The sequence below is a fragment of the Vulpes lagopus genome, chromosome 4 (assembly GCF_018345385.1).
Source record: "Vulpes lagopus strain Blue_001 chromosome 4, ASM1834538v1, whole genome shotgun sequence".
NCBI classification, from domain to species: domain Eukaryota; kingdom Metazoa; phylum Chordata; class Mammalia; order Carnivora; family Canidae; genus Vulpes; species Vulpes lagopus.
The window spans coordinates 134,815,198-134,834,103 of NC_054827.1; the positions used below are offsets into that span (position 1 = coordinate 134,815,198).

Consider the following 18,906-nt stretch of genomic DNA (forward strand, 5'->3'; position numbering starts at 1 on the left):
GAATAAAAAAAAATCATGTAAGGCTCATTCATTCATCAAATAGAATTTACTACAGAAGTAGCAAAGAGGCAGTCCTTGCACTGGCTGGTGGCCTCAGGAAAGGCCTCCCCGATGGTGAGATGTTTGAGCCGAATTCTGAAGGACTGGTAGGAGTTTGTCAGTGCAAGAGGGAGGACTGTCAGCAGCCCGCCGTGCTCCCTCACCTGTGAGCGAATATATTGTAATATTATTAACATAATGATGAGGTACAAAACAAACAAATGAACAAATAATGATTATAAGTTGTGGTCATTATAATATAGAGCTCGCTGTGCTGACAGGATTCTCACGTGCTGGACGTCTGGGAGCTGCCTCCTAGGGGGGCCCCCTCTGCCAACCGGTGTCTGGAGATGATTGGTCAAGTGGACAGCACCACACAGAGAAGCAGGATCGCTCTGTTCTCACCCCTGCACTGTGTGGCCAGGGCAAGGCGTCTCACTTCCCTGAACCTCATTTCCTACATGTGAAAAAGGAAATGGCAGGAAGGAGGGGTATCTAAAATGTACTCTTGGGGCACCTGGGTGGTTCAGTGGTTGAGCGTCTGCCTTTGGTTCAGGTCATGATCCCAGGGGCCTGGGATCAAGTCCCACATCAGGCTCCCTCTGCCTATGTCTCTGCCTCTCTCTGGGTCTCTCATAAATAAATAAGATCTTGAAAAAGAGATTTTATTTATTTATTTGATAGTGGGGCTAGGGGGTGCCGAGGGGGAGGGAGAAGCAGGCTCCCCACTGAACAGGGAGCTAGATTCAGGGCTTTATCCCAGGATCCAGAGATCATCTCCTGAGTCAAAGGCAGACTCTCATCCCACTGAGCCACCCAGGCGCCCCTTGTAGATTTTTCTGATGGTGGTTCAATGGAGCTGTAGTATCTATTATACAGGAAGAGAGCTGCAGTCTGTGGTGTTTTTTTCTCAGATTGGAGAGAGCAGGGTAATTCACTCTGAAATGAGAAGAGCATTTGGCTCTAGCAGCAGCTCTGTGCTTGCATTTGCCTCCTCTGTGGCGGCAGCTGTTTTCATCACAGCCCTGCTTTTACTGGAACTGCTTCCATTGCTGATGGGTCTCAGGCTGGAGAGATAGAGGTGGGTGTCAATGCCAGTCTAGAGAAGGAAATGAGAGGGCGGCTTTTATGTAATGAAAAGAACACTGGACTTGAAGCCAGAGCTCTGGTTTCAAATCCCACTTCCCCCAGCTTTTTGCTGTGCAATCCAGAGTAATCATGTTGCATTGTCTCTGAGCCTCACTTCCTCATCCACACTGGGGATGAAAACCCGATGATACCGTTGTGGTTGTGGAGATTTAACTCCTTTATGTGTTCATCTAATATTTATGAGGTACCCACTACATATATCTACAGAGATATAAATAGATATTAGATACAGATTTAGTACAGATTTAGCTGTACATCAGACACTGCAGATATAAAAATGAAGAAGACAACATGACCCATGGTACCCAACCTCAAGAAGTTTCTAGTATGGAGAAGACAGGTGTTGATGAACAAGTAAAGAATGTAATGAATGATGCTAACTTCCAACTCTATGGGGAGTTGGAAGATGAGCAGAAGCCATCTTGATGAAAAAAGTGATAGAAGGTAGAAAGAGTATTTGAAATAGGAGAAAGTAAGATGATTCTGAGGTTTTGTTGATGTTGGCTCAATCAACACACAACAGAATTAAGTGATGGAGTGGAAATAAGTGTAAACTATGTAAGATCATAGCTTGGAGATGGTTTGTCTTGAGAACGTGTAACTTGATTAGTTTCCTCCCAAAGATGAGCCAAAATTTCACTTAACCTTTTTCAGATGTGAATTAAGAACCACCACGTGGGCTGATTTTTGTGCTTCCTTAGAACTTAGCAGAATTCTGGGGTAATTTGTCTTTCAAATCTCTCTGGCATTCTGAATCACGCTATAGTTTTATTATATCTTAAGTTACTTCTAAAAATCTGAATAACATAATTAATTTTTGTCAAACATAATTTCTTAATTGTCTTTTGATTCTTTGTAGTCATTACAATCATTATGACTTCTGTAAGGTACCAGTTGTCTAGGTTGTTGGGTGTCATTTGTATACTGCCTTTCATCAAAACTTATCACTAAATTACTAAATAAGGGGCAGAGGAAAGATGATGTAGATAAAAAATTAAGGTTTCATATGCCAATAATTAGAGTGAATGTGGGTTTTGCACTGAAAGCAAAATTTAAAAAAATATATGGCTTAGTAAACTCCAGGTATAATCAACAGCATTCTGCTTTTTTTCCAGTTGTGTTGTATGCAGTATGAGCTCGCCACATGCAGCTGTTTAAATTTGATATTAATTAATTACAACAAAATAAAATGTAACCTTCTGTTCCTTATTCTCCTTAATCACAACTCAAGTGTTCCATAGCCATATGTGGCATGTGGCTACATATTAGTGCAGATCTGGATTTTTTTCACCATCACCCAAAGTTCTGAACAGCACCATCTTAAAAGATCTAGTCAGTAAAAAAGAACTAGGAAGGCTCCTGGCACAAGCCTGGATAAAATAAATTTTCCTTATTCACTACGAATCTTTAAAGCTACTTCTAGAAATACATCCTTTAAAATGTAGATATGTAGCTAATGGTTAATGAGTAAGACTGTTTCTCATCACACTGCTGCAGAAATTTTTTTTTCTTTTTTTTTTTGGGACTTGATCCTGGGACTCCAGGATCATGCCCTGGGCCAAAGGCAGGCACTAGACCGCTGAGCCACACAGGCATCCCCTGCTGCAGAAATTAAGGTAGATGTCCATATTAAGAGAATAGTTAATGGTTTATGGTCATTAAAAACATGTTTTTGGAGACCATTTGGAGACCATTTAATGACATGAGAAAATGCTAATGATTTTAGTTGAAAAAAACCTCCAACCAAACAACAACAACGAACCCCCCCCCCCCAAAAAATACAATACCACATGGTAATTTCTCAGTGATTAGCTTAAGATGACTTTCACTTTTCCATATTTTTTTCAATAAGCATAAACCATTTAGTTGCTAGAGGAAAAATTATTTTTGAAAAAGTGCAAATATTTGAGGTTTGGGGAAAAAGATGAATAAAATCCAAGGTACAAAGCAAATCACTGGTGGACTCCTTTTCTGTTTCAATGGGTAATTGAAAGGTTGGTGGTGCTAAAAGCATTTTAATAGCAATCTCCAGGCCTAGAAACTGTCTTTGGCCTGCCTTCATTCTTGTTACTCATCAGGGATCTAATAAGTGTGACTTAGAAGATAAGTTTGTGGGCTAGCTGGCAGCATTGAGGGAGGTGATGCTGAAGCCGAGAGCAACACACCAGGCCATCTGCACACGGCAATAAGGAAATCGTTTCAACCACAGAGAAATCAAAATGTCACAGCAGAAAAAGCATGTTAACTCAAACCTTTACTTTCCTTCAGGTAAAAATAATCAAATCACTTAAAAAATCGTTTCCTTCACTTAATTTCGATGATTTTACAACTGACTATCTTAACTTTTTACAAGTTTGTCTTTTTCTTTTCTTTTTTTGTATAAGCAGCTTTTTTAAGTCCTGTTCATTACTCAGGAAGATCCTTACATATCATTTTGTAGAAGGAATCAGCCTGGTTGAATGTTAGCAATTTCATAAATGAATCCTAATTTTACATACTTTACATTTGAGGAATATTTGTAAAATACATATATGTATATAAGGATTTTTAAAAAAGATTTTATTTATTTACTCATGAGAGACACACAGAGAGAGAGGCAGAGACATAGGCAGAGGGAGAAGCAGGCTTCCTGCAGGGAGCCCAATGAAGGACTCGATCCCAGGACCCTGGGATCACAACCTGAGCCAAAGGCAGATGCTCAACCACTGAGCCACCCAGGCACCCTGTATATAATGAATTATATATTCATTCATATTGTAATTATATATTCATTCATATTGTATTTATATGAAGACACATGAAATAGGTACATGTATGAGTATTTTAATGCTAGCTATTATAATAAACCAATGTTCCCTAACCTTTCCTTTTCAATGACCATCACATTGATGGACATTTTGTAGTTACCTAGTAAATGTGAAAAAGTAGTCAACTGAGAACAGTATTAAGGGACTGATTTAAAAATTGAATTCCTAGTGAAAATAAGAATACTTGTTAGCAGGACTGAACACCAGTTAATGAATCACATTTCATGTAGCTGAGACCAGTGTAGTGTTGGCTTTTGAGCCGAAGAATGGGAAAAGGTGTAATTTTAGGTTGGGGAAGCTTCTTGAAGGTAAGCAGGGGAAAGATGAGAAGAGAGTGAGTTAAACAATGTGAGGAGGTGCTTAAAAGCAAATCCCACCCAACATTTTCCAGTGTTGCCCCAAAATGTGATGGATGCAATCCCCTACCATGGTCCTAGAAATCGTCTTGCCTTGGAGCAGCTGCTTGGAATGGCTGTAGACCAGACAAAGGACCTTTGGTATCCATTGAGAGCTGGCCAAGTCACCTTGGTTCATATGATGATCAACTAATGTAAAGTTTTTTTTTTAATCCCCCAAGGAGGTGTTTGTTGCATTTCACAGTATTTTTGCATCTAAAACAACATTTCAGTATCTCTCACCTACTTTAGCTGCCAAGTGCTTAAGAGAGGTTGAGGGATTGATTTCTCCAAGTGACATTTCAATATACTATTTGCTTCTTCCTGCCCATGACCAGAATGCTTATCACTTCTGACACTCCTCAATTCTAAGAGAGGGAATATAAAAAAACATACTGGAAAAAGAAACAGCAGACTAAAAAACCAAAAGAAAATGAAAATTGCACTAAATTTATAAATCAATTTGTAATACAAAGCTTTAATCAGCAAAATGTAGGTGTTAGAAATATTGGAACCAATCTCTTCATTATGCTTCCAACTCAGAAATCTAGCAGAAGTCATTTTGATACAATCAAAGTGTGAACAGGGTTCCTTTTCTTTCTGGAGGCTGTAGGAGTGAATCTGATTCCTTGCCTTTTCTAGCTTGTAAAGAGCTCCCATATTCTTTGGCTCCTTTGTCTTCAAAGCCGGCACCATTATATCTCTCTGTGTCTGTCTTCCATACTTCTATACTTATATATCCCTCTGATTGATTTACTGTTTGGCCACCCTCTTCCACTTCTAAGTCCCTTCTGACTACGTGGGGCCTACTTGGATAATGCAGAATAACCTCCTTATTTTTGAAATCGGTTGATTAGCAACCTTAATTCTACCTGCAACTTGAATGCCTCTTTGCTATGATACCTGCCATATTATTCATAGGTTCTACGGACTATGACATGGACAACCTTGAGAGGCCATCATTCTGCCCATTCCACTAGCCCAGACTCTTCCTTCAGGGTCATCTTCCCTTTGAAGCCCATCCCATTCTTTCTTACCATGGCCAGGAGGCTCTTCAAGGGCCACCAATGATTTCTGTCTCCTGCTGTCCATGTTATTGTGTAATTATCTCACCTCGAGTGTGGGTGAAACCTAGGATTGACTTGTCACCAACAGGATGGCAATGGCAATGGGATGTCATATCCATGTTATGTTCCACAAGACTGTAACTTGTACCTTGGTACATTCTCTCTATATTGCCTTCTCAGCTTGTCTATTTTGAGAAATCAAGCAGCCATGTTAGGGAGGCCCACATGGCAAAGAACTGAGAGAGGCCAACATGCCACAAGGAAGTGAATCCTGAATCCTACCTATAGCCATTGAGCTTGAAATTGGATCTTTCTCCAGTCAAGCCTTCAGATGAGACCCCATGCTTGGCCGGCACTTGGATTACAGCCTCATGAGATATCCTGATACAGGATCCAGTTAAGTCATACCTGGATTGCAGACCCACAGAAACTATGAGATAAATGTGTGCTGTTTTAAGGCACTAGGTTTGTGATAATTCTGTTATAGAGCAATAGGTATCTAATGCACATGCCAAAGAACCTCAGTGGGGTTTATCCTAATCCACAAAATAAGATTCTCACAATGTTGAACCTCAAAAGTATAGTTTGAGGTGTAGATACTTGTTACTCAAAGTGTTCTTTGTGAAAAAAAAAAGTGTTGCTTGTGGCCACATTGTCAATCCCTGAGATTTTTTTAAAAATGCAAAAGCCCAGGTACCATCCCAGAGCTACTACTTCAGAATCTGCATTTTAACAAGATCCCTGGGTGTTTTATGTATACATATTAAAGTTTGAGAAATGTGGGTATCCCTTTCTCCCAAAGAGGCTCCCCTCTGTAATTTGCCTACCACCTTTGTAATTATGAGTCCAGCGTAGCACAGAGGTTAGAGGGCACCTTTGTTCAGGCCGCAAAAGTCCAGTCACACCCTTATCCTGGGTCAGTGGAGCATACTCAAGCTACCCTTTCCACACCCTGTAATAGGGAATATGTATTTCAAAGAACTTCTTTCCTTAACATCCAGGGAGAGAACATGCTGGTATCATTTTAAAAATTCACCTTCTCTACTCACATAAAACATTGTGGATTTCCTCAATGTTTGGAATCTGTTGGAAGGAGGGGGTATCCCACAGATCAGAAAGTAACAGAGTACCTTAAGAGATGTATGGTTAAGAGTATTGTTTTCAGAGGAGTCAGGACATGAATCTCTAACTAAAGGTGGAGAACACATATGACATTGAAGGGTGACAGATGTTGAAGAAGGAGCAGATAAGAATATTTATGGGGCCTTTGGTGAACTTGAAAGCAGACCCATTTGGCTGCAGCATAGACTTTAAGTAAAGGAATAATGAGAGATGAAAGCATAGAGGTTAATATTGTAGAGAGAGGAAAAGAAAGAAAAAGAGAGAAAGAGTAAAAGGAAGATGGATTACAACAGGTCCAGATTGCTGTTTCAACTAAGGCATCAAGATCTAATAGATACCACATTCCAAACAAAGTAAGGTGTGCTTCTGTAAACAGACGACACAACCTTCCCAGTGCAGGTGTCCTGTCTATAAGGGCACAAGCGTTGGGGAGAGGAGTTTTTAATCATTACAGAAGACTGAACTTTTAATTAGTGTCCAGAGTAGCTTTTATTACCTTTAAGGTACCAGGAAGATCATGGGGCTTGCTCTAAATTTCATTTATGGGTGAGGACAGAAATATCCCCATGAAATAAATTTATAGAAATGAGTATTTAGCTAGCCAGCGAAGTGAATATACAATCCCCAGACCTTGGTTATAACCAAGTCAGTTTCTAGAGAAGCAGTAGCAGGGAAGGAAGATACCTTTGACAGAAGAAAATTCTTCGGGGGTGGAGGAGGCGGATTATGCAAAGGCAGTTCCTAGGGCAAGGGTTCCATACTTTTTTGGTGTGTGCTTTTGGGTATGATCCCTTTGGCAGTACGGCGGAGCCTGTGGAGTCTCTTCTCCAAATTGTATCTTCAAATATCTGAAATAAAATATATGGGATTACAAAGAAACCAATTACATTGAAATACTGTTACTGAAAAATTAAAGAGAAATTGTGGTAGGGCAATATATGCCACTTCACATATTAAATAACAAGATCTTATTTTAAATCTTTTGAAATTTTAAACTTCAAAGTGATTTCAAAATAATAATGGGTATAAATGACATTTTGAGATACCTGAACAGCTATAATAGATACAAAAATACCTGATTTCTGTGGGTGTCAGTGTTGCAAGCACTGTGGGTTGTTGCCTACATTCATAATTGAAGGAGATGCTAAATTTCATTTCAAGATTATTGAAAATAAGGAATAGTTATTGAATGAATAAGTTAAGATTAATTGAATGAATAGTTGCAAGGTTAATAAAGATGTGATATTTTCCCCCACCCAAATCTATAAACCCCTTTATTTCAGTTTATAGACCGCGTTGGAGGAGTCCAAACCCCGGAAATCGGGAATAAAATCAGGTAATCCTTTACATCACAATTTTTAGGATCTTTTTGTGGGGAGGCAGGCTGGAGTGTGTTGAAGGCCTTGACATTCTAGAAGAGGAAAGGGAAAGGCTCTTTGCTCTAATCCTAAAAGCAAAGAGGTGAGTAAAGACCCAAGGAGTGTGCTGTACTTCCAATAAGGAGTTTTCCATGCCCGTGATGGCTGAGAGAAATTTTTTTAAAGGTTTTATTTATTTATTCATGAGAGACACACAGAGAGGCAGAGACATAGGCAGAGGGAGAAGCAGGTTCCCTGTGGGGAGCCCAATGTGTACTGGATCCCGGGACTCTGGGTTCAAGCTCGGAGCTGAAGGCAGACACTCAACCACTGAGTCACCCAGAGAGAGAATTATGAGAATGGCCTCCTTTCTTGTTCTGTGTGTGCTGGATCCACAGAGGATATTGGTCAAACTTTTAGGAAAAGTCTGTTACATGCAGCACCTTTGTGTTAGTATGTTGTGTGTGGGGGGCTGGAGAGGGGAAGAGTAAGCAGCATACATGTCTGGGGAGGGAGGGGGCAGTGAAGAGAATTGCAGCCATTCCTAGAAGTCAGAGTGGCCATCCTAGCCCAGAACTGTTGGCTCAGGACGTGATCCTGGAGGCCCGGGATCGAGTCCCACATTGGGCTCCCTGCATGGAGCCTGCTTCTTCCTCTGCCTGTGTCTCTGTGTCTCTGTCATAAATAAATAAAATCTTTAAAAAAAAAAAAAAAAAGAACTGTGCCCAGAATGCAGTTAGGAGCCAGTCGACCATGTGTGAGTCAGAGAGGTCAAGAGACCAACCTTCACAACCTGAATATGTGAAAAGTAGGAGTGCGGGATGGAGAGAGAGAGGAGCTGGATCCTGCCTGCATGGAGAGGAACCACCCAGAAGATAGATAGGCTACATCAGGCTAAAGGTTTTAATGTGACTCCATAGGCAGCAAAGGGCTGGCTCCTGGAAGGGCATTGGGCAGAGGATTCTCTGCTACATTAAGGCTTTTGAAAGGATCACTCTGGCAGCGGGCTGGTGGGTGGGAGGGTGGCACAGGCTAGACACAGTCTCTGTTTCGGAGGCCATTGCATGACTTGGAGCAACCAGAAACACAAAATGACTATAAGACCTGTAGAATCAAGCTTTTGAGGGAGAAGCGATTGTTGATGTAGCTTGCCTTTCCAAAGTCAAACACAAAGTTCTTTCGGCAAGAAAAAAACTTGTGTGATTGCTTTGAAGTAGATGAAGCTGGCCTACCCAGTTCCTCCATCTTGATGTGTGGTTACAGGAGAAAAGATGAATTAGAATTTCAGCATTCAAAGTTCTTCATTAAGTCTCAGGGTGGGGAGTGGGGTGGGGCTGGGCTGCTGGGTGGGGGAGGGATGTTCATTGCACTCAGCTCCCTTTTGGCCAAGTGAAAGAGTTGAGCATGAATGCTGAGACCCAGGGCAGAACCCTAAAGCCTCATTCAGTCCCTACCACATGTGAACTAGTTGGTACTGTTATTTCTTCACAGTATCTGCAGATAGAGTGGACACAGAAACCCTTTAGGAGGCAAGGGTCCCCCGGGCTTCCTGTAGGGTCAGAAGGACATAGGAATCTTGATAAACATGACCCTTAGCGGTAAAAGCAGAGCATAGACATCCAAGAGGCTTTCAGTCATCTAGGGACTCAAGCCTGGGTCTAGATGGTACCAAAGCCTCATGTGGCTATGAAGCACTTGAAATGTGGTTAGTCCAAACTGAGATGTTGCTATACATGGAAAATATCCACCAAATTTTGAAGATAGGGCACAGTAAAAAGAACATTAAGAACATCTCATTAGTAATTTCAAAATTTTGATTACGTGTTGAGATGATAATATTTTGGATACATTAGGTTAAATGAAATATACTATTAGGATTAATTTCACCTGTTCTTATTCATTTTTTTTAAAGATTTATTTATTTATTTAGAGAGAGGGAGAAAGAGCAAGTGAGCATGTGCTCCCTGAAGGGTGAGGGGCAGAAGGAGAGAGAGACTCCTCAAACAGACTCCCCACTGAGCGGGGAGCTTGACCTGGGCTTGATTCCAGGACTCCCGACATCAGGATCTGAGCCGAAACCAAGAGTTGGCCGCCCAGCATGCCCCAGTTCTTACTCTTTTTTAATATGGCTACCAGAAAATTTAACAATACATGTGTGACTTGCATTACATTTCCGTTAGGAGAAATAACTTGTTATTTCACACAGAGACAATCAGGAAACTCATATACCTCACATAACTATAGTCTGGCTTAAGCTATGCAATGTTCTGTGATCTTTGGAATGTCTTCCTCTTCCTCTTTTTCCTACTTTTTTTTCTGATTCCCCATAGCCCTTTCAGGAAAACCTTTAACATCAAAGTGCACATGCTGATTTCCTGGGCATGCTGGAGGTGGAAGCTGTATGGGGCCTGGGAGGTCTATGGGGCTCATCCACACTGAGCTCAAGGATGGGGTGAGAAGATCATCCCCCTATCCCCCGCCCCCGAGGGACATAATCCCTAGCCTCCTAGCCAAGCAGATCAACTTTTTTGGCAGTGCCAAAAGGAAGAAAAAAAGAGTATATTATGGGGTGCTCAGAGTTCCAAAGAAATTGGCAGCATCTGCATGTCACGAAAGGGTCCTCCCAATCTGTGGTTCTCTGGACGCTCCACCCCAACACCCTGATTCATGCACCTCATGCTCCACCAGACCCTCAAGTTCTCCGGTACCCCGCCCTTTCATGCCTAGCCAGCCTACCCTGAAGCTTGTTGCTTGCGCCCTTTAAAAACTGCTAGATGACTTGAAAAACCTTTAAGATGTCAAAGCTCTTTCCTGAAAAAACAAAACCAACCCTAAACCTGGATCCATCGCAAAAGCTGCCTTCTAAGTTCCTAGCCCTGGGCTGCCAGGCACAGTTACAGAGCATCATTCAGTTGAGCAGATTGGCCCATGAAAAATTCATGGGCTCCAGCTCCAGCTGTAGCCTCAGTGATAACGCAGCCTTGCGCGCTCCAGTCCACTCCCCCATGCCCTTCAGGGACATGCAAACCTTCATCACTCTCAGAATCTCAAAGAATTAGCAAGAAGTGCCCCTTCCTCCAGTTAGTTTTGATATTGTATGATCTGGAGAGCTCTCTCCTTGGGATAGGAGGAAGTAGGATTGCCAGGGTCCCAGGGGTCAGCATACCCAGCAGCCCACACAGACGGGCCGAGAGCTTCAAACCTGTCCACACCCTCCTGCCCCACCCCGCCTGCCCCTGACTTTGGGTCTTCACAGTGTCAGCAGCCAGCACATCCCCAGGGAAAGAAAAGCAGGGTTGGTTCCTGGTTGGCATGAGTCAGGTTTCTGTGGATGAGAGAATAAAACCTCAAGGAATGCTCAGAGCATGACTGATACAGGAGACAGTCATGCCTGAGTGTGTAAACGTGTGTGAACCCCGGTGAGAGTGTACATGTGTACTCTTCCACGTGTGTGCACAACCTTGCGGGCAGTGTGAGTTTATGGGAGGAAGCTCTCCTCTGCTTTTCCAAGACTTGGCCAGGAGGCCAGAATCTCTGGCTTTCACATGCTGGGATAAGGTCAGAAGCGGTGCCCTTGTGCAGTACACAACCCAGATGCCTGTACTGACGGCTCCGACCATGGTTCCCTCAAAACCTTTGGATCTTCCCTTCCCTTCCATTGTCAGAGCATGGTTCTGCCTCCATTAACGTGAACCTCCTCAATTTTCTATCTCCCACCTGCAAGTATGTATATCTTCAATTTCAGAGCCTATGGTGTTTGCTTTTTGTTCAAGGCCCACAACACCTATGCTGTTGATCCTATCGGGGATCTTCTCTGGATCTCATGGCATTAGCTATCCCCCTTCCCACACATCTTCCTTTCTGTATTTTTTCCAGTAATCCCATAAAATCAATTCCACTCCATAAAAGTCTTCCCCTGACTCCCAAGGCCCCTCTACCCCTCCTTTTCTTTTCTCTCTCTCAGCCAAGCTTCTGGAAAGAAAACTCTCAAGGACTATTTTTACTTCTTCGTCCACTTCACTCTGGCCTCCCCTCCCCATTTCCCTTAATATTCTTTTGCAGCACCCTCAGTAACCTCCATGGTGCCTGATTTGCTGGAGAACTTTCCAGTCCTTATTTTACTGGACTACTCTGTACACTTGACACTGATGATCACTTTCAAAAAAATTTAAATTCAATTTAATTAGCATATAGTGTATTATTAGTTTCAGAGGTAGAGTTTAGTGATTCATCACTTACACATAACACCCAGTGCTCATCACATCCCGTGCCCTCCTGAATGTCCATCCCCGTGCCCTCCTGAATGTCCATCCCCCAGTTTCCCCATCTTTCCCACCGCCCTCCCCTCCAACAACCCTCAGTTTGTTTCCTAGAGTTAAGAATCTCTTATGTTTGTCTCCCTGTTTTCATCTTATCTCGTTTTTTCTTCCCTTCCCCTATGTTCATCTGTTTTATTTCTTAAATTCCACATATATGTGAAATCAGACGATGTTTATTTTTTTCTGACTGATTCATTTTGCTTCGCATAATACCTTCTAGTTCCATGCACTGATGATCACTTCTGTCTTCAGGAAAATCTTGCCTCTGCTGGCTTCTGCACAGAACCTGTCAGCTAGTTCGAGGACCATGACCAACATCCCTATCTAGAAGGAACAGCTGCACGCAGCTGGGCAGCCCCATGTTCTCCTGAGACAGGGGAAAATCAATCCACGGCCAAGCTGTGCAGGTCATGCTGAGTGGGGCCTGGGTGTGAGGCAGCTCTGGGAGGCCCTGGCCAAGATAAATAACAAACAGGCAGCAGATGGTAGAGAGAGACAGACAGAGATAGAATCAGAGAGAGAAGAGAGACAGAGGCAGAAAGAGACACAGAGAGGAAGCATATACTTGCTAAAGAGATAGAAGTGAGGATGATGTGGCTGCCCCGGGGAGTTGGAGGAGGAGCCTCACCACCTATATTTATTATTTACTGCTGTTGGTTCTAATTTGCCTGAGGACTTGACGCCTGGCTCTTTTTTATATCCATGAGAGAGTTTACCCTTATAATACATTTAATATTTATTGAGCTAGTATTTAATAAGTTTTTGTTGATTGCAATCAAAAGGAAGCTTGCCTAAGATAGGCACCTTGTACCTTGTAGAGTGTGTCCTCTGAATGGTGTGTCTTGGGTTTTGCTGGGCCCACACCATGAGGTTCCTCACCGTAATTCTCTCTTGGTCTTCACTGAGAACAACCATGTCAGTGGATATCCACCTGGTTTTGAGGCTCTACCAGCAAATGGCCTGAGTCCCTTACATACCATTTTCAGAAGAATGTGTGCCCATGAAACAAGGTGCAACATGGTGGTTTATGGAGGAGCAGAGATTAAGGACGCTCTTGCTAACCTGTCAGATTCCTCAGGACTCTACCAAGCACAAGGGCAAAATGAAGATTTCTGTATTTGCAGCTCCTGATTTATGATGAAAACGGTCTAATTGAACAATGGAAATTCTTCTCACCATCCCTAAAAAAAATGTATTTTGGTGATAGAATAATTTATTATAATTTATGACAATTCACGGGCATTTGAGGTTGTCAGTTCTCCTTTTCTTGACTTTCATGCTCAGCTATTACCCATGGTTATTGCCAACCCAGTCTCTCCTTTCCCTCATGAATACTTATCATCTTGCAGCTGACACCATGCAAATTCTCCTATTGTACCTTTGCTCATGTGTTTCCCTCACCTCTCCATTAATCCCAAGACTCAGCCCAATTATACTTTAATCCCAAGACTCAGCCAAATTGTACTTTCTCCATGAAGCCTTGTTCAGAGCCTCCATTTACAATCCTTTTGTCATCTTGGAATTCCTCTAGCCAGTGGTTCTCAACTGGGGCCTATTTTGTCCCCCACGGAACATTCGATAACATCTAGAGATATTTTTGGTAGTCACAATTTGGGGGGCTGGGGGTGGGGGGAAGATTCCTACCGGCATTTAGTTTGTAGAGGCAGAGAATGCTGCTAAACATCCTACAGTGCACAAAACAGCCACCCAACAAAGAATTATCTGACCCATTGTGTTTTGATAATTTTGAGAAATGCTTCATTCTAGCCTGACTCTGACACCCTTTACCCTGTCAGCTGATTACTTATTATGGTGTAGAATCTTTGGGCTGAATGGCAACTTTCAGAAATCATCCTATTACCACCACCACCACCACCACCCGCCCCTGGCTGAATTTTATGGGTAAGAAGATTGACCAAAGAGAAGCTGCTGAAAGTCACAGGGTGAGTCACTGGCAGGACTCTACCTTCACCCACCCCACCCCTGGGCCTTTGACCATCCCCATTTTACTGCACTATTGTTTCCTTTTTTCTAGGTAGGCTGAGGAGTTTCTTTAAGCAAGGTTAGGATCTTTTACTAAATGTGCAGCGACTCTCCCCTCCAACCTCCTACTCTCAGGTCAGTACTAGGAACATGGTACATACTTGTTATTAGATGAAAATAACCCTAGGTTTTAGAAAATACACTTTTAGGGACACCTGCTTCTCCCTCTGCCCCCACACCACTCGTGTGCTCTCTCTCTCAAATAAATAAAATATTAAAAAAATACTATATATATATATATAATATATATTATTTTATCCCCCTGCAAGTATATATATATATATATATATATATATATATATATATATATATACTTTTTTAATTATCAGCTTTCTTCCTGGATATAACATCTCAAAAGGAAACATGACTACATCTAAATCACAGAAAGAAGAAATTCTACAGAGACCTTCTGCGGAAGTTTTTTCTACATTAATTAAGGTAAATACCAGCCAACTGAGTCTTACGCATTTAAAATGATGGTGATGAAAATTACCACCTTAGCGGCACAGAGGAAAACAGGAAAGGTTTCTACTAAGGGGAATGATTAACTGAATTCTTACAAGAACATTGGAAACAAAACAAAACTAAGCCAACAAAAAACAGAAAGGACAGCACATTGCATAAGCTTGTAAGTTTGATCCCCCCAAACTCTTATTTATAACCTACCCCCATCATAAATATTCTTGAAGAACAAACCATGTAATTGTTGACACAGAGTGCCAAAAGGCTAGGTTAAGCATGCAAAGACAGAATGAGACTTTGTATTGGAAACAGAGAGCGGATTGGCTGGTGTTTTGAATTTTGGAGGCAGCAGTACAAGCAGAAGTTCAAGTGCAGGCCTGCAGTGAGCTGATCTTGGATTTGAGTCCCAGCAACACCGTGGAGCAGCTGTATGACTTGGGTAAATTTCTTAATCCCTCATATCTCAAGTCTTCTCAGCTTTGTAGTGAAGGGCAGTAGCAATATTTCCCAAAATATAAAGTTATGAGGATTTGCTGAAAAAACACAGGAAAAGTGCTCACCATGGGATGGGGTTCAATCTAAGGAATGAATAAATCAGAGCTATTGTTAACAACTATTTCTACCTACTATCTTTTAATCTTATTCTGAAAAAAAAAAAAAAGGGAAGATCACTTAGTCTCATGGTGTCAGTTTTTATTTCCTCAGAAGCAACGTGACATCCTCTTCCTAATGCAGAAGAGAACTTCTAGCACACTGAAGTTTTCACATTTAAGATTAAACAAACAATGGCTTTTAGATGCATCTATGTGGGGCTTTTCAAATTGTACAAGCAAATCTGTAGTGGTAAGTCCTTGGAGAATAGTTTTATTTTTTTTTTTATTTTTTATTTATTTTTATTTTTTTGGAGAATAGTTTTAGCTTGATTTTCTTTCCTTCCTATCTTCTTCCCTTTCTTCATCCCTTTCTCACTCCCTCTCTCCCCTTAACAGAGATGTGCAAATGCATGTATCTGGGGTTATGTGACAGGAAGGTATCTGCAGAGACTGTATGAAGCAGCTAAATGTTGCAAAAAAAGTCTGAGAAGAGAAATTTCAGAGCCTTGGTTTCCAACCGTGGCTCATACTAGGAATGAGGTATCTGGCAAGTCACTTAACTATCTCATCTTTAAAGGGGCTTGATAGGTGGTTACTAAGGTTTTGTCCAGCTTTAATTACAGGGTTGTATTTTTATCTGTGAAGAGCCGTGAACAGACATCCAGTTCAAATATGTTGTTTAAAATGGCCCTGTCTTGGGGCACTGGTGGAGCGTGCAACTCTTGATCTTGGGGTTGTGGGTTTGAGCCCCACGTTGGGTATAGAGATTACTTAAAAAAACAAAAACAAAAACAATTCTGTCTTTTTTACTAGTAAGTTCAATCTGTGAAAAAAAGTGTGAAACATCCATTTTTCAGGTAGCATTTTACATTTTGTGCAGGTATCTTGGTTCAAGCACTTTGCTGCCTTCAAAGTGCTAAAACCAGAGCTGGCTTTATGGGTGTATGGCCTGTACACAGGGCTCCATGCTTAGAAGAGCTCTACAATTGATTTAATGCTCTGTAATAGGCATCTTGAAATTCTTTTTCTTGTTAAAGCTTTTATTTATTTATTTATTTATTTATTTATTTATTTATTTGACAGAGAGAGAGAGAGAGAGAGAGAGTACAAGCAGGGGGAGTGGTAGTAGAGGGAGAGGAAGAAGCAGGTTCCCCCCTGAGCAAGTAGCCCAGTGATGATCATGGGAGGTTCCATCCCAGGACCCTGGCTGGGATCATGACCTGAGCAGAAGGCACAGATTTAATGGACTGAACCCAGGTGCACCAGCATCTTGAAATTCTTAATAATTTTTGAACAAAGGGACCCGGATGTTCATTTGACACTAGGCTCTGCAAATTATATAGCTGGTCCTGGCTACAGTTTATAGTTTACAGTTTAGGTTCTAGGTCCAGGACTGTCTCCTGTTTTTAGTTAGAAAACCACATGGACCTTTTTTTTCAAATGTAGCCATTCTCAATTTCTAGGGTGGTATAAAACTACTTCATCTTCCAGACACACAGTGGTACCTCACTCCCCTTCAAAGGGCAGAGGTTCCCATCCTTCAGCCCCTGCTATCTGTAGAGACCTAAGCTTCTGTCGTGGGGATTCCCATCTCAGTGTCAATGTTTGTAAGAGCCTATGTGGCGAGGACGCAACAAGAAAATAATCTTTTGAAAATTGGAAGATGACAGGGGCACCTGGGTGGCTCAGTGGTTGAGCATCTGCCTTTGGCTCCGGTCCTGATCCCAGAGTTCTGGGATCCAGTCTGGAATCAGGTTCCCTGCAGGGAGCCTGCTTCTCCCTTGGCGTGTGTCTCTGCCTCTCTCTGTGTGTCTCTCTCATGAACAAATAAATAAAATCTTAAAAAAAAAAAATTGGAGGATGACAGTCAAGCCAAGGAAGAGCCCTATTCTGTAAAGACCCCCAGACCTCACCTGCCTCACCAGGCCTGTGACCTTGAGTTGCTGAAGGCCTGACCTTGCCTCAGGGGTTTCTATAGTACAGGAAAGTAGGAACTACTCAGAAAGGCTCTTCTTGTTTAATCAATGCATGTGATGATTTAACTTCAAAGCCACTTCTGACTCTCAGTGTGTGGTGTCACAGCAGGGAGCAAACACAATGGAGACAAGTTCATTCCAGTTTATCCTAGGAGCCGCTGGGTTAACTCAGCGGCCTGTGGAATAGAGATACTACTCACCTCACAGAGCTGACCTGAGGCTATAAGGAGATCCTAAGTGACCAGGTGTGGAGGCCGAGAAAAATCAAGGCCATTCCACCTCAAGTTTAGCATTAGCACAAGTACAGCCATCTTAGGCCCCTGTGAATAAGAGCTGAACTTTATAGGAGAAACTACAGAATGTCCTCAATGTCCTCCGCCAGGTAATCCCATATCAGAAAGACAACAGAGCCCACGCCCGTGGTAGCAAGTCCCATATTAGAATGAGAACAGAGCTCAATGCCCTTGAAAGCCCCACATCAGAATGTAAACAGAACTTGAGAAATTCCTCCCCCCTTCTGAAAATCCTCTAGACCAGACTAAAAAAACCAGCTGTAACCCACTTCGGGGTCCACGTCCCTGCTCCGCTGTGTCGGGTATACTTGGACCCAAGCTCGAGCTTGCTAGTAAACCCTCGTGCGCTTGCATCGGTGTCGGCTCCTTGGTGGTTTCTCGGATTCGCAATCTTGGGCACAACAGAGGCACTTTAAGAGCTATTTCGTGAAAGTATTTGCAAAGTGCAACGTGAGCACACACACACACACACACACACACACACAAAAGCAATTTGTTCCTGCGGGTATGTAGAGTTTTGTTTCCCATAAGGAGCAGCTTAAGGGAAAGCGGAGATAGGAAGAAATTTAAACGATTTGCCTTTTCTATTTTCAAACGGTGGAAGTTCACGTACAGAGCAGCGCCCGTCTCTGCACCGGCCACGGAGGGCAGGGCCAGCGAAGACCGAAGCTCGTGCCCACTCCGACGAGGGTCAGGTCAGGCCATCTGGAGCTTCCTGTCCCGCTCGCCCTCTTCCCCATCCTCCGCCCGCCTGCTCCCGGAGCCGGCAGGAGGAGCCGCGGACACCCTGCCCCCTCGCCCGGCTCCCGCGCAATCCCCGCGGCTGCGCCCAAGCCTGACTCCGAACCCCCGCGGGCGCGGTGGCAAGGGGCGGGGCCAGGCGGGTGGGCGTGGCCTGGGCGGCCGGAGGGAGGCGTGGCCGGGCCCGCCTGGTGGGCGTGGCCGGTGGGCGTGGCCGTGGCCGGAACCGCGCAGCCGAAGCGGCGGTCGGATTTAGAAAGGAAGCGGGCTCCGCGGAAAGGGGCGTGGCCAGGCAGGGTGGGCGTGGCCGGGGCGGGGCCGTGGCCGGATCCGCGCGGCAGAAGCGGAGGTCGAATTTAGAAAGGAAGCGGGCTCCGCGGCAAGGGGCGTGGCCAAGCAGGGTGGGCGTGGCCGGGGCGGGGCCGTGGCCGGATCCGCGCGGCAGAAGCGGAGGTCGAATTTAGAAAGGAAGCGGGCTCCGCGGAAAGGGGCGTGGCCAGGCGGGTGGGCGTGGCCGGAGGGCGGGGCCGAGGCCGGATCCG

The 18,906-nt window shown here is 43.4% G+C and overlaps 1 long non-coding RNA gene across 1 annotated transcript; it reads right to left on the reverse strand.

Annotated features, from left to right (window-relative positions):
• Positions 1–825: 825 nt before the first annotated feature.
• Positions 826–18,455, reverse strand: LOC121490106. The gene is made up of 3 exons (XR_005987502.1): positions 18,237–18,455; positions 7,264–7,427; positions 826–1,138 (listed from the first exon to the last, which is right to left on the reverse strand). It is a non-coding gene; the product is annotated as an uncharacterized LOC121490106 (long non-coding RNA).
• Positions 18,456–18,906: the final 451 nt, after the last annotated feature.